General features: G+C 50.9%; 1 long non-coding RNA gene across 1 annotated transcript in view; it reads left to right on the plus strand.

Annotated features, from left to right (window-relative positions):
* The window catches only part of LOC139830858 (uncharacterized), a 28,582-nt gene extending 14,652 nt beyond the window's left edge, over positions 1-13,930 (plus strand). The window contains exon 2 of the long non-coding RNA XR_011744354.1: positions 13,717-13,930. This is a non-coding gene — a long non-coding RNA (uncharacterized lncRNA). The remainder of the gene's footprint in view (positions 1-13,716) is intronic.
* Positions 13,931-22,707: the final 8,777 nt, after the last annotated feature.

The raw sequence follows: 22,707 nt of genomic DNA on the forward strand, positions 1-22,707 counted from the left end.
TGACCGAGAGTCAATTGGTTAAGTTATTTTTTTCTTAAGTTATTTTGGTTAAGTTATTTTTTTCTTAAGTTATTTTGGTTAAGTTATTTTTTTCTTAAGTTATTTTTTAAGTTATTTTTTTCTTAAGTTATTTTGGTTAAGTTATTTTTTTCTTAAGTTATTTTGGTTAAGTTATTTTTTTCTTAAGTTATTTTTTAAGTTATTTTTTTCTTAAGTTATTTTGGTTAAGTTATTTTTTTCTTAAGTTATTTTGGTTAAGTTATTTTTTTCTTAAGTTATTTTGGTTAAGTTATTTTTTTCTTAAGTTATTTTTTAAGTTATTTTTTTCTTAATTTATTTTGGTTAAGTTATTTTTTTCTTAAGTTATTTTGGTTAAGTTATTTTTTTCTTAAGTTATTTTGGTTAAGTTATTTTTTTCGTAAGTTATTTTTTAAGTTATTTTTTTCTTAAGTTATTTTGGTTAAGTTATTTTTTTCTTAAGTTATTTTGGCTAAGTTATTTTTTTCTTAAGTTATTTTTTTCTTAAGTTATTTTTTTCTTAAGTTATTTTGGCTAAGTTTACAAAATTTTTAAGTTCACAAAATTCTAAGTCAATTTTAATTAACAAAATGTGAGTTCATGAAAAAACAATAAAAAAACAAAAAAAAAGGCCGGGCGCCTCCTCTCCCTCTCCTCTCTTTAACGGCCAGCCTGCATCTGGCGTGTGCAACTAAGCGGCGCGTAGCGTCTGGCGGCCAGCAGCAACTAAGCAGCCTTGTAACTAAGCGTGGCGCGCGCCAAGCGATCAAAGCGGCGGCCACGCGCAGCGCGATGTCCACGGGCGGCGGCGCGGCTAGCTACGCGGCGATACGGTGCCGGTGCGGGCGGGCGAGGCGGCGCGGGACGTCTGGCGAGACGAGCAGCGAAGCGGCAGCGATGGAGGGTCGGCAACGGCGACGGCAGCTGGCGGCAGCAGCGGCAGCGAAGCGGCAACGACAACGACAGCAGCGAGCGAAGCGATCGGAGCGAAAACGGACGGGCGAGAAGAAGAAGTGAACCGCGCCGCCGCGCGTATTTATAGGGGGGCCTTGATCGCGGTTGGTGTGGCCAACCGCGACTAAAGGTTACCCTTTAGTCGCGGTTGGCCACACCAACCGCGACCGAAGCCCAATTTTCGCCTGTTTTGCGGTTCCCGCGGAAATGAGCTTTAGTCGCGGTTTGCCAGGCCAACCGCGACTAAAGGCCTTTTTTCGAAATTATTTCCATTTCTCAATGTTATAAATACAAAATAATATATCAACAAATTCAGAAAAATAAAACTAATTCATTTCTAAATGTGAAAAATACAAATAATATATCAAAAAATTCAGAAAAATAAAACTAATGCATTTCAAAATCTTAAAAATACAAATAATATATCAAAAAATAAAGAAAAATAAAACTAATTCAATTCAAAATCTTAAAAATACAAATAATATATCAATAAATTCAGAAAAATAAAACTAATTCAACTCAAAATCTTAAAAATACAAATAATATATCAATAAATTCAGAAAAATAAAACTAATTCAATTCAAAATCTTAAAAATACAAATAATATATCAATAAATTCAGAAAAATAAAACTAATTCAACTCAAAATCTTAAAAATACAAATAATATATCAATAAATTCAGAAAAATAAAACTAATTTATTTCAAAATCTTAAAAATACAAATAATATATCAAAAAATAAAGAAAAATAAAACTAATTTCTTCCGGCCTCTTTCTTCCCGCCAATTTCTTCCGGTCTCTTTCTTCCCGCCAATTTTTTCCCGCCAATTTCTTCCCGCCACTTTCTCCCCGCCTCTTTCTTCCCGCCTCCTGTCTTCCCGCTCCCATTTTTCCCGCCATTTGTCAGTATATATAGGTAGCCCGGCTTGGCCAGCATTATCACATCTCTACAATCTCTCATCACCCTCTCATGGCTTCCACCGCACCCACTCTAACCTACCAGCAGGTGGAGGAGCTTTGCGCCTCGAACTACCCTTGCCCTCCGGGCTACCGCGTCCCTGCCGGCTGGAGCCTAAGCGCCGGCGGCGTGCCGGTCCCTCCCGTCCCTCAGGGTACTGCGCGCCGGGCGGCCATCACGAACCACTACTACCTCGACCTCACGCCGGAGCAGCGGATGAATCCCCGCTGGCATCCCGATAACCAGCATACTTGGGATGCCTTCTTCATCAATCGGCGTGAGAGGGCGCTCGCCAGGTATGAGGAGGACGGTCTGCCTCCTGGAAACTTCCACGAGGCCGGCCGTCGGCTATGGTGGTACGGCCGGACTCTGCAGAGCGTCATGGACTACATCACGGCCGGCGATATCCCCGCTGCGCTACCCTCGATTCGAGCCACGGCGCCGCCGACAGCAGCGACGGCAGCTGACGACGACAGCAGCGACGACGCCGGCAACTTAGAAGGCGACGACTACCAGTACAACGGCGGCGGCTATGAAGACTACGAGTATGCATATTATACGCCTAGGCAGGAGTATGACTAAATCACTCCAAATTTCATGTATGCAGGAGTATGACTTAGTCACTCCAAATTTCCTGTATGCAGGAGTACGAATTAGTCACTCCAAATTTCATGTATGCAGGAGTATGACTTAGTCACTCCAAATTTCATGATTCATGTATGCAGGAGTATCTCGAGTCAATTGAATCATTCGAAAATGGACACCAAACACATCACGGGTAATATAATTCACATGATTCATTCAACAAAGTTTGGTACAATAATAAATTATTACACATCATTTCTTTCCTTGTGTCCCTGCTTGCTTACGATTGTGCCGTATCCATGGAGCATCCTCATCATTTAACTTAATGCTTGGGTCGGTGTTCACTTTGAAGGGCGGAATTTCAGCAAACATATTATAATCTTCTGACATGTCTGTCTTGTCCTCCACTCCCACGATGTTTCTTTTCCCTGAAAGAACAATGTGGCGCTTTGGATCATCGCATGATGTACTGATCGTTTTCTTATCTTTCCGTTTCCTCGGTTTGCTACTCATGTCCTTCACATAGAAAACCTGAGCGACATCTTTCGCTAGGACGAATGGTTCGTCAAGGTAACCAAGATTGTTGAAATCCACCATTGTCATTCCGTATTGCTGGTCCACCTTTACCCCACCTCCTGTTAGCTTGAACCATTTGCAGGAACAAAAGGGACCCTAAAGGAGGGTCCATAGTCAAGTTCCCATATCTCCTCTATGTAACCATAATATGTGACCTTTTGCCCATTCTCGGTTCTTGCATCAAAGCGGACACCACTTGTTTTGGTTGGTGCTCTTTTTATCTTGGGCGATCGTGTAAAATGTATTCCCATTTATCTCGTACCCTTGGAAAGTCGTTATAGTCGAAGATGGTGTCTTGGCCAACATGTCTGGTGATCTACAACCTTATTGTCACTCATTAAATGTTTTCTCAACCAAGCTGCCGAAAGTCTCCATGTGGGCCTTCCTAATCCAGGATTCGGGCTTCCCGGGGGTTGTCCAGGCGTAAAATATTCTTGTGTTTCTCAAAGTACGGAGCCACCAAGCTGGAATTGGTCAGAGCTGTGTGGTGTGCTTGATCGAGAGAATGGCCGTCCATACATATCGTTGATTTCCTTCCGATCGTGCCTTTTCCACTTAGTCTCCCCTCGTGCCGCGATTGAGGAAGACCAATCGGCTTAAGGTCAGGAACAAAGTCAACACAAAACTCAATTACCTCCTCATTTCCATAGCCCTTGGCGATGCTTCCTTCTGGCCTAGCACGGTTACGAACATATTTCTTTAATACTCCCATGAACCTCTCGAAGGGGAACATATTGTGTAGAAATACAGGACCGAGAATGGAAATCTCATCGACTAGGTGAACCAGGAGGTGCGTCATAATATTGAAGAAGGTGTTGACGTCAGAAACCCACTGGCGGGCAGCGACTGGTCAACACCGTAGAGCCGGGAACAACTAGGGCTGCGGCTGGCCCCAGTCCCTCAGAGCGACGGCCCGCAAAGCCTCCTGGTCGCGCGCCGATGCAAATTGCAAGGGCGTGCCACCTGACCTATACCTGGTCAGGAAGGTGTGGATGATGCCTTGCTTAGTTTCCTGCAGGGCACACACGTACACGTTAAATACGAGCCTCGATCGGCTCTCAGGTTGTCCTGTGAATCGGCTCATGGAGCCGATTCACCCATGATTCGTCCAAGGTGGCCGAATATATGGTGGTCCTGCTTGATCAAGATGAAGCGTATGAGATCCACGACGATCTGGGGTTTTCACCGCATAATCGGATCATCCTACTCACGATTGGGCCTCGCGCTCACGCACGGTGATCGTAAGCCAGCCCTAGACAAGGCCTAAAAACCAACACTAGGTTGATCCTCGGAACGTCCTGTCTAGGGGCAGCAAACTACACCCCGCATGCCGCTGGATCCTCCAACCCTTTGTAAGGCCTAACTATTGCAGATATTAAACTAATCCTTGATGAATCAAGGAGCGATCGTAACGGATCAGATCTACTAAACGGTGATCAAGCGGGGTGCCGTCCCTGCACCCATGATGAGGTACAAGGACGGCTAGATGCGCAAGGGTTGCACTACGAAAGCATATGATACTAAGAACAATGCTAACCCTAACGCATCTATGATAACTACGTTGCTCGCCATCAAAAAGGCTTCAGCACGAGCAACGCATGAACAACTAGGCAGGCTCGTGCTGCCTAGATCGCGAGATGCGATCTAGGCAGCATGGTGCTTACCGGAGGAACCCTCGAGACGAAGGAGTTGGCGATGCGCCGAGATTGGTTTGTGTTGAACGTTGGTTGTTGTTTATTCCATAAACCCTAGATACATATTTATAGTCCAGGGGACTTTCTAATGTGGGCGTGCACTAAACCGTGCACGAGACAAACTCTAATCTCTACGTAACCTACTATATAAAGATACACGGGCTAACAGGCCCAAACTTGATAAACAAGGCCGATTCACGTATTTCTTCCACGTACAATCTTCACGTCCATCTTGATCGCGGCCCATCTCTGACTTGGTCAAATTCTGGTGATAACACATGCCCCCCTGGTTTTGATAATGATAATTGCAAAACCATCTGCATTCTTCGAAGGGCCATGCCGTGGCAAAATCGTCGCAGTTTTCTTCATGATGGCGTCTTGCCTCCTCGCCTTCTCTGTTCGACTCGACGGTTCTAGCACCAGGTCCTCGGGAACTGCTTAGGCATTAAATCGCCGTTCCCCCTTTTATTCGACCACATCCTAGGGTTCCTTTCTTCATCTCCCTACTCCACAGCAGCCATCGGCAAACCGAACAACCCTCCTCAGTCCCCATGGATTCCTCCTCTTCCTCCGCTTCCTCTGGCCTGTCTCTCCAGTCCTCCTCCTCCAGCGAACTCGAGCAGGAAGTCGATCTGATGGCCATCTACGAAGCCCGCGCCCCGGAGTATTGGGACGCGCGGGACTGGGACTCTTCCAACGAGTCGGAAGATGGTGAACCCCTCACTGATGGGGAAGAAGACCTTCAGTTCCTTGTCGACGGGGAACTGGAAACACCAAGCGATGACGACCTCTTCCCCTGGGAAGGGAGCTTTTCCTCCGACGAGGAAAAGGAAGAAGAGGAAGACGCCGACGATGACTCCCTCGAAGGTTACCCACCAGCGAAACGCCTCCGCATGTGGTGGGACGACGACGACAGTGCTGACGAAGAGGAGGATGAAGCCCCTGCAGAGGGCTACGGGAGCAGCGATGAGGAGCCCGCCGGTAGCGGCGCCGATGAGGGTTCCGAGGATGATGATGAAGGCAGTGACGGCCCGTAGTTTAGGATCTACTAGCATAGGCCTAGCAGTAGCAGATGGGTCAATAGACCCTTTCTTTTGTTCTCCTTTATTTAAGTAATCGGTCCTTCCTTTGTAAGAAATCCTGTTTATTAATGGAGAAGATTCTCCAATTTGATATTGCCGATTTCTCCGAACCGCTTCTCAATGAACCGATAACAAAGTATGATCCAACTGGTAGATAATGTGGGATCTTCAGGAGAGCCCCTAAATTTCTTCCGCCAGTTTCAACGACCCTCTTTAGTGACTGCTCATCACTTTGTGAAGAAGGTGGCAACGGAAAATCAGCCGACGATATCTCCATTGGCTCTTTAAACAGAGTCATCATTAGCCTCCAAGCTGTAACGCAGCGAATCAACCGATTCTAACTGAATCGGTCTTTTAAAAACAGCGAACCTTCAGGGTGAGCTGCCCCCCGAGTTTCCTTAGCACATTCCTTGCGCCTTGCTGATCGGATCGGTTCCTCCCCTGACATGGTGACCCTCTGGTTAGAACTCTTGTATCCCTTGAGTCGATGGCCCTGCATCGGCTTTCATATCCTCAAGTCGATGTCTGCTGCATCGGCTGTGCTCAAAAAATTTTGAATTTTTTTAGGCCGATTTGTGTGTCGGCCCCCATATTTGACAGTATTGTCTCATATCCCCGTGTTTTATCCATCTAGGTGCCCCCCGAGCCGATTCTGTCAAGAGAATTGATGGTATCGGCTCTTCAGGTAATCCCTGTTGGGTCAAACGTTGAGCCCAGGCAGAATGGATGGTGAGGATAATTTTGGCCGATTGCTGGAATCGGCCTCCATGTCGCTTGCTCGGTGAAGGTTTTGTAACGCCCCTTCACAAACTTTTGGGGGCCGATCGCGGGGATCAGCCTCGCCATGTTCGCTTATTGACGTGCTCTTGCTACTCGTCCAAGCCGGCAGATAAAACTAGCCCAATCTCTGACTTTATCACGTTGGTATGCTTGCTGCCGTCCACCTTGAGTGCATCGTGTGATCGTGGAGCTCCATACCTCGCCGGTCGAACGAGCACCATGTTTGTGCCAGCCGATGTTTCATCATCGGCTTTCCTTTGCTTGGGGCGCCACTCCTTTCTTTGCGGCAGTCCCTCCTCATCCAGGGTCCTCTGGACTTTCGCAGCCAGATCAGGTCGTGCCTTTCTCAGCGTATGCAAGTATAACCTTTCGGCCTCCTCCAGACCGCGCAATCGCTGAACCCTGCGTTTCTGTGAATGGCTGAGACCATCAGGGCACCATCTTGGACGGTGACACCTATCTTCTTCCTCTTCTTGTCCCTCGTCTTCTGAATCCTCGAGATCTGCCCAGCGAGGGGACTCAGCGCGTTTGCTCTGTGGTGGGAGAGGCCCTAAACGCTCGAATACGGACACGTTGGCTGCCTCCTTCTTCTTCCGGTTGCATTCTGGGCAGTTGCCGATTGTTGGCAATCGGCTCATTCCTGAATCCCAGCAGTGTCTGAAGAAGGGGCAGTCCCAGTGCCTGGCGTTGTCATCTTGCTCCCTTGGCTTTTCCGTGGCACGGCGCTCGTGCTCCTCCTCATTGTGATCGAGCCGACGATATCTTCTGGCTCCTCTAGCCAGACGGTCTCTCTCATCATCGTCGCCGTGTTGCCGGCGTTGGTCGTACTGACTCACATACTTGCTGAGGAGGTGATCAGAGAGGGGTCGTTGATATCTTATGTTCTTCACTTCCCCCTCCGTGACGTAGCGCTTGCCATCTTGACGGAGCCGATCGCATGGAGCGGCCCCCTCTGCGTCCTTGCTCTGAGAGCAGCTGTCCTCATCCCCGTCCTTCTCAGAGCGGTGTCCAAGCTCTACCATGCTGATGTTGGCTGAGAAATCAGGCTGGCACCCTCCGAGGTGAGCGAACTCCACCATGTTGACGGCGGGGAAGGGGTGTGTGTCGACCTTCATGGCATACTGGTTAAAAATTAGTCGCCCATTTTCTATCGCCCTCTGGATCTGCTGACGCCACACCCTGCAGTCGTTGGTGGTATGGGAGTACGTGTTATGCCATTTGCAGTATGGCTTTCCGTTCAGCTCCTGCACCGTAGGAATTTTGTGGCCTTCGGGTACCTTTATGTGCTTCTCCGTGAGTAATAGATCGAAAATCTGCTCCGTTTTAGTCACGTCGAAGTCGAACCCTCTTGGAGGCCCTGGTGGCTTCACCCATTTGCAGGTTACTGGGCCTGCCGCTCGAGTCCACTCAGCCACTGCAACCTCTTGTTCTCCCGTAGCGCCTTCATCTTCGCCTGCGTCAACCATGGTAACCACGCGTTTGAATTTGTCCTGGTAGACATCTGGGTGGCGCTGTTCATACGCTGACAGCTTCTGCACCATGTGTGCTAATGAAGGGTAGTCTGCTTGGGAGGCCACGTCCTTGATCGATGATGATAGACCCACCACCGCCAACTCGACTGCTTCTTTTTCGCTTACGTGAACCGAATAGCATCGGTTCCTAACGGTCCTGAAGCGCTGGATGTATTCTGACACTGTTTCCCCGCGCTTCTGTCGTACTTGTGCTAGATCGGCAATGCCAGCCTCGGAAGCCTCTGAGTGATATTGCTCATGGAACCGTTCTTCCAGCTGCTTCCAAGTCTGGACTGAGTTCGGTGGCAGCGAAGTGTACCAACCGAAAGCCGATCCTGTGAGGGACTGTGAGAAGTACCTCACGCGCAGCTCGTCTGATGCTGAGATCATGCCCAGCTGCGCCAAATATCGGCTCACATGCTCGATGGAGCTGGAACCATCTGATCCGCTGAACTTTGTGAAGTCCGGGAGCCGATATTTGGGTGGTAGCGGGATCAATTCGTACTCATTGGGGTACGGCTTGGTATAGCCGATCGCCTTTCTTTTCGGCATCATGCCGAACTGATCTTTCAGGATCGTACAAATCTGATCCGCGGTGATGGCTGCAGGTGCCGAACCCTGAAGGTTCGTCGGAGTGGCGTACTTAACCAGCCATGCTTGTTTTTCTGGTTCTGAGCCAACTGCAGGAGCTGGGCTCGGGAGTTTTGTCGGAGTGGCGTATTTAGCTAGCCACGTTTGCTTCTCAGGGTCTGCCTCCGACGTTCCTCCTGTTGCCCCAGAAGTCCCTTTCTGACAACCTGGTTCGAGGGTGCCCAGGTGCTGCAGTCTGGCACGTATGCGCATGCGTACCCGTGCGGGATCTCCTTGGGCGCGTCCTGTAGAAATTGGTAGTCACTGGGGTCACCACCAATCTTGTAGACGACATAGGCCGATGAGTTCGGCACTTCGGGCGCTGTCAACGCGAACGGCAGCGGTGGACGGGACTGGAGTAGCAACTCCCCTTGGTGAGTCCCTAGGGCTGGTCCTGACGGAGAGTACTGATGGCTCATGATCTCCTGGATCACGCGCAGCGCGACGTGCTCCAACGTATTCACCAGGCTCTCAGAATGGCGGTGCAGCGAATGAGCCACCATGAAGTTTATCTCCTGACGCAGCGACCTGGTGCGTTCCTCTGACGGGGTGGACAGGTCCACTCCATCAAGCGCGCCTTCAGGTGTGAACCCCTTCCATCTGATGCCATGGGAGCGGGTCCTGTGGAAAGAGCCGATTAGGTCGGCTTCGAGGACAGCTTTGACCTCGTCATACTTCTTCTTGAGCTCGCCATTGAGCTCCTCATAGGTAACAGGAGTTTCTTCAGCCATCTCTGATGTAGATGGCGAGGTGGTTGTCGTTGAAGATGGTCCCACCGGGCGTGCCAGAATGTGTTGACGTCAGAAACCCACTGGCGGGCAGCGACTGGTCAACACCGTAGAGCCGGGAACAACTAGGGCTGCGGCTGGCCCCAGTCCCTCAGAGCGACGGCCCGCAAAGCCTCCTGGTCGCGCGCCGATGCAAATTGCAAGGGCGTGCCACCTGACCTATACCTGGTCAGGAAGGTGTGGATGATGCCTTGCTTAGTTTCCTGCAGGGCACACACGTACACGTTAAATACGAGCCTCGATCGGCTCTCAGGTTGTCCTGTGAATCGGCTCATGGAGCCGATTCACCCATGATTCGTCCAAGGTGGCCGAATATATGGTGGTCCTGCTTGATCAAGATGAAGCGTATGAGATCCACGACGATCTGGGGTTTTCACCGCATAATCGGATCATCCTACTCACGATTGGGCCTCGCGCTCACGCACGGTGATCGTAAGCCAGCCCTAGACAAGGCCTAAAAACCAACACTAGGTTGATCCTCGGAACGTCCTGTCTAGGGGCAGCAAACTACACCCCGCATGCCGCTGGATCCTCCAACCCTTTGTAAGGCCTAACTATTGCAGATATTAAACTAATCCTTGATGAATCAAGGAGCGATCGTAACGGATCAGATCTACTAAACGGTGATCAAGCGGGGTGCCGTCCCTGCACCCATGATGAGGTACAAGGACGGCTAGATGCGCAAGGGTTGCACTACGAAAGCATATGATACTAAGAACAATGCTAACCCTAACGCATCTATGATAACTACGTTGCTCGCCATCAAAAAGGCTTCAGCACGAGCAACGCATGAACAACTAGGCGGAGCTCGTCTTTGCCTAGATCGCGAGATGCGATCTAGGCAGCATGGTGCTTACCGGAGGAACCCTCGAGACGAAGGAGTTGGCGATGCGCCGAGATTGGTTTGTGTTGAACGTTGGTTGTTGTTTATTCCATAAACCCTAGATACATATTTATAGTCCAGGGGACTTTCTAATGTGGGCGTGCACTAAACCGTGCACGAGACAAACTCTAATCTCTACGTAACCTACTATATAAAGATACACGGGCTAACAGGCCCAAACTTGATAAACAAGGCCGATTCACGTATTTCTTCCACGTACAATCTTCACGTCCATCTTGATCGCGGCCCATCTCTGACTTGGTCAAATTCTGGTGATAACAGAAGGATGGCGGGAACACCAACTCGAAACTGACAAGACATTGGACCACATCGTTCTGTAACCGTGGTAGAACTTCTGGATTGATTACCTTCTGAGAGATTGCATTGAGGAATGCACATAGCTTCACAATGGCTACTCGAACATTTTCCGGCAGGAGCCCCCTCAAAGCAATCGGAAGCAATTGCGTCATAATCACGTGGCAGTCGTGAGACTTCAGGTTTTGGAACTTTTTCTCCGCCATGTTTATTATTCCCTTTATATTGGACGAGAATCCTGACGGGACCTTCATACTGCTCAGGCATTCAAAAAAGATGACCTTCTCTTCTTTGGTCAGAGCGTAGCTGGCACGACCTTGAAACCGTTCCGGATACAGGTCATCAGGGTCTTTCAAACTTTGCTGGTCCTGCCGTGCTTCCTTTGTATCATTTGACTTCCCATACACGCCCAAGAAGCTTAGGATGTTCACGCAAATATTCTTCGTAACGTGCATCACGTCGATTGCAGAGCGGACTTCTAGGACTTTCCAATATTCTAGCTCCCAGAATATAGATTTCTTCTTCCACATGGCTACGTGCCCGTCAGCTCCCTTCGGAACTGATTGTCCGCCAGGACCCTTTCCAAAGATGACTTTCAAATCCTTGACCATATCAAATACCTCAGCACCAGTGTGTTCCGCAGGCTTCGGCCGGTGATCTGCCTTGCCGTTGTAATGCTTGCCTTTCTTTCTTACTGGATGACCTTTCGGAAGAAATCGACGATGCCCAAGGTACACGTTCTTCTTACAATTTGGCAAATGTACACTTTGAGTCTCATGTAAGCAGTGCGTGCATGCATTGTATCCCTTATTTGACAGTCCCGAAAGGTTACTAAGAGCAGGCCAATCGTTGATGGTTACGAAAAGCAACGCTCGTAGGTCAAATTCCTCTTCTTTGTGCTCATCCCACACACGGACACCAGGTCTGCCCCACAATTTGTAAAAGCTCATCAACTAATGGCCTTAGGTACACATCGATGTCGTTGCCGGGTTGCTTCGGACCTTGGATGAGCACTGGCATCATAATGAACTTCTGCTTCATGCACAACCAAGGAGGAAGGTTGAAGATGCATAGAGTCACGGGCCAGGTGCTATGGCTGGAGCTCTGCTCGCCAAAAGGATTCATGCCATCCGTACTTAGACCAAATCTTATGTTCCTTGCGTCAGCTGCAAAATCTTTGAACTCTCTGTCGATCTTTCTCCATTGCGTTCCATCTGCGGGTGTCTCAACTCCCCGTCCGACTTACGGTCCTCTTTGTGCCATCGCAACAACTTGGCATGCTCTTTGTTCTGAGCAGACGTTTCAACCGTGGTATTATAGGAGCATACCACATCACCTTGGCGGGAACATTCTTCCTGGGTTTACGGCCCTCAACATCGTCACCGGGGTCATCGCCTCGATCTTATAACGCAATGCGGTGCATACCGGGCATTCATTCAAATTCTCGTATTCACCGCGGTAGAGGATGCGATCATTGATGCATGCATGTATCTTCGAACCTCTAAACCTAGAGGGCAGACAACCTTCTTTGCTTCGTACGTACTGGCGGGCAACTCGTTATTCTTTGGAAACATATTCTTCAACATTTTCAGCAAGTCTTCAAATGCCGAGTCAGCTACACCTGCCTGTGCCTTCCATTTCAGCAAATCCAGTGTGCAGCCCAGCTTTTTCAGACCATCATCGCATCCGGGGTACAACGCCTTCCTGTGATCCTCTAACATGCGATCCAAATTCTCCCTCTCTTTTTCAGTTTCGCAGCGTCTCCGTGCATCAGCAATGGTCCGACCAAGATCATCAACGGGATCATCACGTGCCTCTTCTTCACCTTCCCCTTCACCTTGACATCCTCCATGAAAGTATCACCGAAATGAGCAAGATAGCTTTCATCGATGAAATCATCCCCTTCTTCATCTTCTTCCATTATAACCCCTCTTTCTCCATGCTTGGTCCAACAATTATAGCTTGGCATGAAACCGTGCCGAAGCAGGTGCAGCTGAACATCTCTTGAGGAAGAGTAACCCTTCTGATTCTTACATTTAACACATGGACAGATAACAAAACCCCCCTGCTTGTTCGCATTAGCCACTACGAGGAAATCATTCAAACCCGTACTGAACTCGCCGGAGAGTCGGTTACCGTACATCCATTGTCGATTCATCTGCATTATTATAATATAAAATATATAATTAACCATCATGCATTTGTTAAACTAACTAGCTACAAACAATATAAATTAAACAATGAACTACACACACATGCACATTTTATCAACGACACATCAAAGGTTCAAGTTGCTAACCGCGATCGAGGAGGAAAAAATAAATGAGAAAGCTCAAGTGTGCTCCAACACTTCATATCATGTTTGTTTCATGCTCTTGGGGCATTTCATCAAACACCTTATGTGCATAAGAGGAACCAAAAGCAAACCTAACACCCACTTGTGAAGCTTGTGAAGAAAATGGCACCAAATGGCTAAGTGTTGGCTGCTTTGGGTGGGTATATATAGGGCGGCTTTAGCAGCGGTTGTGAGCCAACCGCGACTAAAGGCCTTCGGGCACCTTTAGTCGCGGTTGGCCTGGCCAACCGCGGCTAAAGCCCCCCACGTGCAACGGCTGGCCACCGAGCGCCCTGGGCCCAGGCCTTTGGTCGCGGTTCGCCTCCCGAACCGCGACTAAAGGTACCATTAGTCGCGGTTCCTTTACCTTCGCGACTTATGGGGCTCACCGGAAGCCTGTTTTTCTAGTAGTGCTAGCTCAACGGGGCAAGCATTTTGCGGCAGCTCTAGAGTCTAGAACCAAACTGGCAACCTTCTTTCCCCAACGTAGTTGTGTTAATATTTGATACAATTGTAGTCAGTAGTCAGCACTTAAATAGGCATATCCTGTAAAGCTATTCTTTACACAAAATAAATTCTGAATTTGTTAACCTTTTTTTTTACTGCAGCCATGGCACACTTTGATGTTGTTACTGATTGGAAAAGGAGAGACCATTTAATTTTAGTTTATGTCATAGTTGTTTCAGAATTTCACTTCACGTGTGTGTGAACTACTGAATTGTAAGTCTGTGATGGCGTGATGGCATGTCGTTCCTGACGTGTGAGATGTTCTATCTTGGCATGTTGCTATTGGCCAACTATATGTATGTTTGGTGTTGTACATCTCCCGCTAATCTGTTGTGTACTTATATCATCTCTTCATTCCGTGACTTCACAGAATATGTCCTGTAATTTTGTGACTATACATCTTCTTTGTTGGCTGTCATTTAAAAGGTTCATGCCAAAAATTACACTTGACCGCCTACAGTTTGGTTAGTTTGGGTATTACTGAAAATTGATTGATTGTTGAACAAAATCATGTGAAAAGTTGTCCGTTATTCAAAAATTCGCGTCAACTTTGGTTAGTTTGGTTATTACCGGAACCTAACCGAACTTTATTGGTTATTACCGAACCGAACCGTATCCTCATACAAAACCGTATTTACCGAAGTACTGAAACCGTCTTTACCGTATTTACCGAACCGAACTAACCGAATTAACCGAATGCGTAGCCGGAGATTGGGCGGACCTGCCTTCCCTGTTGTCCGGACGACTGCCAGGGCTTCTCTGTCGTGCGCCCCTTGCGCGTAGCGATTCAGCACAGCCACGAGCACTGACATGCCCGGGCTATATGACGCAATTTTCAGGCCATGCCCCACGCCAGCCCATTAGACTACCCACAATGGGAGTACCATAGATAGTATCATGCATTCCATGCATTTAAAATGCTGATGTGGCAGTGCAATTAAGGATGAGAGAGAGTGTACTAGTACCATAGGTAGATACCGTATCATATCACATACTACTAGAAAAAATAATGTCAAGTAAATCTTGTACACATATTTGTATTGAGATTCTACAAAACAATTTATACATGGAGACTATGATACTGGTATATAATACCATGCATTCTGAAGATAGTAACATGTAGTAGTATCATACGCATGATACTTCTATATGATACTATGCATTGTGACTACTCTCAAGGGCCACAAATTGGGCCAGAATTCCTCATATTCTGCCTGTATTAGCTGTTACCGTTGGCTACCCTCAAAAAAAAAACACTGTTACCGTTGGCCATGTCCACTTACATGACTACGTCTTACACTTGTCGATGGATGCCCAGAAAAAAATGATCGATCCCTAGCCAGAATTCCCAAACTCGTCTTAACGTGTGAATGTGGACAAAGGCATCTGACTTCACACGCATTCTGAAAAATTCTAAATGAACTTTAGCATACGCCGCATAACTTTTTCCGTAAATCCTCCTCGCTTTTGTCTTCCCTTCATCGTTCCTGCTTTCGGAATCCCAAAGACATATTTTATCTCAACTAGAAGCTTAAAACTACGACTTCCACTAAGGGTATGGAAATTTTTTTTTCGCGGGCACGCGAAAGGCGTGCCAAATCTTTATAGAAGGTAGCAAACAAATTACAAGAGACCAACGGCGGATGCAAACATCTATCCGTGGCCAACCCACACACACCACCAAGCCTAAGAACCTACTCTCGCAGCATGCCTCTCCGCTCTCCTCCTCTCGCCGCCTTCCAAAGGCTGAACTCCTCTAGCACCGAGACTATAATCTGCTCCGTGGAAAGCTGCCTCTGTAGGTTCCCAAACACTCTGGCGTTCCTTTGCTTCCACAGAGTCCAGGCAATCAGCAGAACTAGGGTGTCGAACTCTCTCCTGTCCTCCCTCCGAAGCCTCTTTCTCGTCTCCGTCCACCATCTCTCCAGATTGGTGTTCTCCTGTGGTTCCTGTAGATGCGATCCCAGCCTCCTCAAACATCCAAACCACACCATCTTGGCATAGGGGCATAGCACAAGAATATGATCTACGTTATCCTCCTCCTGAAGACAAGTAGCACATGGATCCGCGTGTTCTTGTAACCCGTGCCGTGTCCTCCTGTCTGAAGTCCAAAGTCTATATCTCAGTGCCAGCCAACCAAAGATTTTACACTTGAGTGGCGCAAAGGATCTCCATATCGGCGTTGCCATCTCCCAACTGATCCTCCCTTGGCAAAGCATGTCGTAAGTCGCTCTCGCAGAGTATCTACTCGATGCCGAGCCCTTCCAAGAGATCAGATCCGGCCTACCACTCTCCCGAGGAACTCTCTCCATTTCCTCCCAAAGCAAAGCGCACTGCATCCAACCATCTATAGACAGCTCTCCTACAGCATCAGAAAGCCAGGTGTCATCCTGTAAGGCCTCACTCACCTTCCTCGCATTCCGCCTCCTAGTAGGGACTAGGGCCACCACCTCAGGAGCTATCTCTCCAGCATTTCTCCCATTGATCCACCTGTCAGACCAGAAGAGGGTGTTCTCTCCATCCCCCACTGTGAAATCCGCCAAACTCTGAAACACCTCATTAGCTTCCGGGTCGTGGATCGCCGGCAGCCCTTGCCAAGGCCTAGCTGGATCCGTACGACGCAACCAGCACCATCTCACCCTTAGCGCCAAGCCTTGCAGCCTCAAGTCTTTCACTCCAAGGCCTCCAAACCTAGTCGGTCTGCATATAGTGTCCCAAGCTACCAGACATTGGCCTCCATTGACTTCTCTCTTCCCTGCCCAAAAGAAGGCTCTCATCCATTTGGCCAGCTCCTGAAGCACCCAAGCTGGTGCCTCGGCGACCATAAATTGATGTATCGGCCTGGCGCTTATCACTGACTTAATGAGAATAAGCCTCCCGGATTTCTGAATCATCCCCCTTTGCCAAGCTGGGACGCAGTGAATGACTTGATCGATCAGTGGCTGCCACTCCGCTTTGGTCAGCGGTCTCAGACCTAACTGCATTCCCAGGTATTTGATAGGGAAACCCACTACCTCACAGCCCAAGGTCTCCTCAACTTGGTCGACATCTCCGTCAAGACCTCTAATCAGCGTGGCCGAAGTCTTTCTATAGTTAACACAGAGCCCGGAGGCTTCTCCAAACACTCTCAGAATGGCTTTTACCGCTTCCAGCTCAGCGATCAGCGGTCTGCAGAAGATCACCACGTCGTCCGCATAGACTGAAATTCTCTGAAGCTCTGAGATCCCCGCAAGCCTGGAAAAGAGCTGACTCTCCGTGGCTTTCTTAACCGCCGCCGTAAGCACTTCCATCGCCGCTACAAATAACATCGGAGACGTGGGATCGCCTTGTCTCAGTCCTCTGACATGCACGAAGCGGCGTCCAGGCACCCCATTTACTAGAACTCTGGTGTTTGCCGTGTTCAGCAGCACGGAGACCCACTTTAGAAAGCGCTCACCAAACCCCATGCGCCGTAGCACCTCAAAAAGGAAACTCCAAGAAATCGAGTCAAAAGCTCTCGTGAGATCAAGTTTCAGCAGCACTCCTGACTGTCTCTGCTGGTTGATTTTCCTTGCCACTTGCCTCACAAGAATGAAGTTGTCATGCAGGGATCGACCTCTGATAAACGCCGATTGATTAGTGCTCACCACATCTCCCAACCTACGCCGGAGTCTGTTAGCCATTAACTTGGAGAAGAGTTTGGCAAAGCTATGCACCAGACTAATAGGGCGGTAGTCCTTCACCTCCGTGGCATCTGGTTTTTTGGGGATCAGCGTGATCAGGGCTCTGTTTAGGCGGGCAAAGCCACGACCGTCTCCGACACTGAGTTTCAGGAGCCCAGCAAGGATGTCACCCTTGATCACCGGCCAAGCTCTCTGATAGAAAGCTCCATTGAACCCATCTGGTCCGGGCGCCCTGTCGGGGGGCAGTTCCTTGATAATTCCCCAGATCTCCTCCTCCGTGAACATGTCATCCAACTCCTGGAGCTCGGCTGTCGGAATGTCCAACGCTTCCAAATCCACAGAATGGTCTCTGGGTTGCATCCTCCCCAGCAACTGAAAAAAGGCCTCAGTGAAAGCCTCCACTTTCCTCTCCTGATCCGTGACAAGCTCCTCTCCAACCTTCACTGAGGCGATATAGTTTTTCACTCTTCTACCATTAGCCACGGCATGGAAGAGCGCCGTATTAGCGTCCCCCTCTCTCAACCATCGAATTCTCGATCTTTGACGCGCCATTGTTCTCTCTAGCGACGCAAGCCCCAGCACCGAGTGCTTGAGCATCTTCCTAAGCCAGCACTCCACTGGCGTGAGGGTACGCCTCTCCTGTGCCACATCAAGACGTAGAATCAGGGTGTTTGCGATCGCTATGTTTAACTTTAAGTTCCCCACTCTCTTTTGTCCCCAGGACTGTAGGTGCTCTGCGGCACTTCTAAAGAGCGCATCTAGCCTCCGAAAAGGGTCAACAATAGCAGGGTCGCAAACCCATGCCTCCTTGACCGCCTCATCAAACCCATCCAGCTTAAGCCAACAGTTCTCGAACCTGAATCTCCTTTTTGGCCGAAACGCCGCGTTCAGAGCCAGATGTAGGGGTGCATGGTCTGAGACCGATGAAGAAAGACCTTGCAGCACTGCGTCAAAGTGCTGCAGGTCCCAGTCCACCGAGACCAGCACCCGGTCAATACGTGTGAGGGTCGCTCTTTCTCTCTCATTGCTCCAGGTATAGGTCCTCCCATGCATATACAGGTCCTTGAGCTCATGCTCATGGACAAAAGCTCTGAAGCGCTGCATCATGTTACGGTCCAGATTCTCATTGTTTTTCTCCGCGGCGTTTAGGATCATATTGAAGTCTCCAGCCACCATCCATGGCCCGGGGCAGAGGGACCTTCTCTCCGACAATTCCTCCAAGAACAGGATTTTACCCTCGACCGACTGGGGCCCATACACAGTGGTAAGCCACCACTTAGCACCATCTCTACTCGTGATCTCTCCTGTGATGGCGTGGGAATCAAGGCTCACATGGTTAACTTGAACCACCGAAGAGTTCCAAGCCATAACCACACCACCTCTAGTCTCATCCGCCGGTAAAAACACAAAACCGTCAAAAGACGGGCCCAAGCACTGTGAAACATAGAACTCATCCACCTCCGCGACTTTAGTCTCCGAAATACACACAATGCTAACATGCAAACTCTCCAAGAACTCCCTAACAGCACTCTTTTTAGCTGGATCGTTTGTGCCACGAACGTTCCAGAACAGCATCTCTAGGTTACAATCCATAAAACACAGATAGCAACTCCACTCCACTCTACCGGCAGCCTAATGCGCCGCTACCACTACTCTACAGCCTTCCGGCTGCTCAAAGCTCTGGGGAACCATCTTGCCAAAGATGGACGCCATCACCCTCACGTGTCTGTCTCCAAGCGGGGAGTCGAAGATCTCGTTGAAGCTGGCCAGGTGGTCCTCATTCACTGACAGCTCCTCCGGGCAGATGCCCAGTGCCTTGAGAAGCACTGTCTCTGCGGCCGAGGCCTTTGGCGCATTCTTCCCTCTCGCATCCGCAGCTACTACAGCACTCCTCGTCAGCCGTCTGGGTGTGAAAGGCTCTGCGTCCGCACTCAGTCTAGACGAACTCTCCACCTCCCGAAGCAGTGGGGGGGCCAACTTCTTGAGAATGGAGGCGCAGAACCGCTTGATACGGCCTAACGCAAGCCTCTCCTGCTGCAGCTCTAGCTCTGCCATGCCTCCCTCAGCGCATCCCACTGGTGTGGCCTCCTGTAAACCTGGCTCCTTCTGATGCCTGCGCGGGACCAGTTGCATGTCACTGTTAGGTCCCGTAAACGACATGCATGGAGAACTCAGCAGCTCCCTCTCGATACTCTCCAGCCTCGGGTGTTGTTCCGAAGCAAACGGGTCAGCTGCACGTTTTGGCTCGCCAAGCTCTATCTCTGAGATTGAAACCTGGAAGTACTCTTCCTTCTTCCCCCAAGCCAGCGGCTCCTCCTCGACCCCATTCACTCCTGCGGAGCACGAGCCCGAAACCGACCATGTGGCAGGCCCAGAAGCCACCCGATCCTCCTCGTCGTCCGAACCCTGCGCAGCCGACAAAACCGCTGGGTCCAGCTCCTGTGCCACCGCCTCGAACGGCTCCTCATGCGTCCGAAGCTCCTCCACCACCCAACAGGGTCGAGACGCATCTTCCGTGGCCCCCACCGAGGGCCCCACCTTCTCCAGATTCAAACCCAACTGCGCGTGGTCAGGACCAGCCTCCAGAACCGCTCCTCCCTGGGCCCCAGGACCTGCATCGGAAGCCCCCACCGGATCAGCCTCGGGATCCTCTGTGAGCAGCTGCGCATCGGGATCGGCCGCGGTCGGCAGCGCTTCCAACGCATCGAGCCAGACAGGCCCGCCCGCTTTTCCTTGATCAGTCGCAATCTCAGGCCCCACCTCCTGGCCCCGTGGCGGAATATCCACCGCATCTCCGGGCCCGTCCAAAACCACCACGTCCACGCCACCAGCAGATTGCGCAGCGGTTGTTGATCCAACGGCCACGGCCTCCTTCTCTTTCGCTTGCCCAGCACGCACCCCTCTGTCCCCGACCAACGACACAGAGAGCTCCTGCTCTCCTGCAGGCGCCGCAAAGCTGGACGCAGGCAGCTTGACTGTGAAGGGACCAGGCCGGTCCAACGGAGGTAGGCCCCACGAGCCCCCCTCCACCACCTGCGTGGCGCCACCTGTCCCACCTCGCCTTTGCTGACCAACGCCGTCGGGCCCGGAACGGAGATCAGGCACCCCGCGCTTCCAGGCACAGATTCTTCTCCGGCGACGGCCTTCCTCGCCGCCGGGGCCTCCCTGATCTCCCTGAGGATCCTCGCTCTGCCTCGCCTCATGAGACTCCCCAACGCGCCATGGCTCCTCCACAGCCACGACGTGGATCAGCACCTGGTACTGCAGAGTCTTGATCTCCTGCGCCTCAGCCAACCCCGACGTGCTCAAGTCAGTCACGTGGAGCTCCCTCGCCGGCGACCTTACACGCGACTCCTCGCTCAGCGGTTCGGGGACCGCCAGCATGCGCGCCACCGGGATGGCGCCCAACTCCGACGTCCAAGCCGTGAGCTTGAACAAGGAGAGGTCGGCACGCGATCTCGTCTCCGGCGCGACCTCCTCCACAGCGACGCTCTTCCCGAGCAAATCCTCCACAACCTCAACGTCCCAAGCATGCGGCGGAATCCCTTCGATGACCAGAGATACCCTAGACCTCAGCGCCACCTGCTTGGCCTGGGCCTGCCTGTTCCACGGCCGGAACGCGAGCGGCGCCCCTGCAACCAGCACGGCGGGCAAGGACGCGACATGCCGCCGGACCTCCGCAGACTCCAACACCACCAGGAAATCTTCCGGAGCGTGAACATGCACCGAGAACGCAGTGGCCGGCACACCTCTCCACCTCAACGCCGCCGCCACCTGCTCCGGCGAAACCTCCGGCCTCCACCCGCCAACCGACGCGACCATAGCGAACCGGAGCCTCCGCTCCAAGTCACACATGGCCACCGTCCTTCTCACCACGCACAGAGCCGGAACCACGTGCACCGGCGCTCCCACCGTGACGGGCTCAGGCTGAACGGACAGCGGCGCCCAAGCACCCAAAGGCGGAAGGCACAACGGGAGTGGAGCGACCGCAGGCGCCGCCTGGGGCGGCGGAGGCGGCGGCGGCGGCGGTGGAGGGGTGGGCGCGACAGCAGGCTGCGCGGGCCGACGCGGCGGTGGCGCGGGCATGCGCGCGGGCGCGGCCGCCCGGGCTGGCTCCCAGGCCGGGGCCCTCCGACCCCCAGCCTGTTCACCACGAACCGGCGAGCGACGGCGCGCCATCTTGGCGAGGGCCAGGTTGCGCAGTTCCTCTTCCGACGCGGGGCTACGTGGCCTCTTGCACTCCCTCGCCGGATGACCACGAACCCAGCACCTTACGCAGAGCTCATCATTGGTGCAGTCCCTCTTGCGGTGGCCCGGCTCATAGCAGCGGAAACACAGGCCATCCATCTCCGGCGCGACGGCGCCTCTCCCAGCTTCGTTCCGCGCCTCAACGCGCCTCCGCCACATCGATTTCTTTGACGGCCTGGGCTGCTCCCAAGCCAGGCGGTCATGGACTCGACCCCGGTCTGCAGCCGGAGCCTGCGGCACCACCTCCACGAGCGGCGCGCCCACGCTGTTCCCCGAGGAAGCGGAGGACAGCCCTAGGCCAGAGACATGCTCGTTCCTCGCCGGCGACGCAGAGGACACCGACTCGGCGCTCCCCGCCCTCTGCCAGCGCTGGGAGAAACCCGGTGGGTGCGACGCGGAGGAGGCCATGCTTGACAGGGGGAGAAGGGGGAGGTGGGGAGAAAGGGGCCGGAGACCGAGGGGTCGCCGGCGACGGGCGCCGCGGCGGCGCGGGGGACCCAACCTACCTACCAGCGGGAGCCAACCTGCCTACCTGCGGGAACAACCTGATAGCGCGCCGATTGTACGTCGGTATGGAAATTAAAATACAAGAAAGGGGAGATTTCATGTTCGTGTTTCCGTATTAAAACCATTGTTCAAGACATTGTTTATCGTTTACCGCTCCATCGGCTTTATATTAGGTTAATCCCTTATCTTCCGCTAAGGGTATTGCCATTGGTTGTTTGGTTTTCTTTAAAAATCTAGAATTCTCGCATTAAAAGTTATGAAATTAACTATGTAAAAAATAATACCGGTGAATTGGATAGAAGTATTACCTTGATTTTTACCTTGATTTTTTGCCTTTGAACCAACAAAAAAATGGCAAAATTATAGCTAATGGACACTTCTATAAGACTACCGCCAAAAAATCGGCTACTAGACCCCGAAAAGTGGTGTGATTGATGATATATTGGCCAAAATATAAGAGGTTGTCAGACCGGTATATCGACCTCGGCGGTAAAACAGGCCAATATGTTGTAACTCTATCGCTTGTCCCATGATTCATCGTAAATTGGCCGACTAACCGACATATGGACCGGGTTCTGAAGAAAGCCTTGGGCCTGGGCAACGCACTCAAACTCTCTTCTAAGTACTATGGCCCATTCTGGGTTGTGAAGAAGATTGGGAACTTAAATTACAAGA

The sequence above is a fragment of the Lolium perenne genome, chromosome 4, assembly GCF_019359855.2.
Source record: "Lolium perenne isolate Kyuss_39 chromosome 4, Kyuss_2.0, whole genome shotgun sequence".
Lineage (NCBI taxonomy): Eukaryota > Viridiplantae > Streptophyta > Magnoliopsida > Poales > Poaceae > Lolium > Lolium perenne.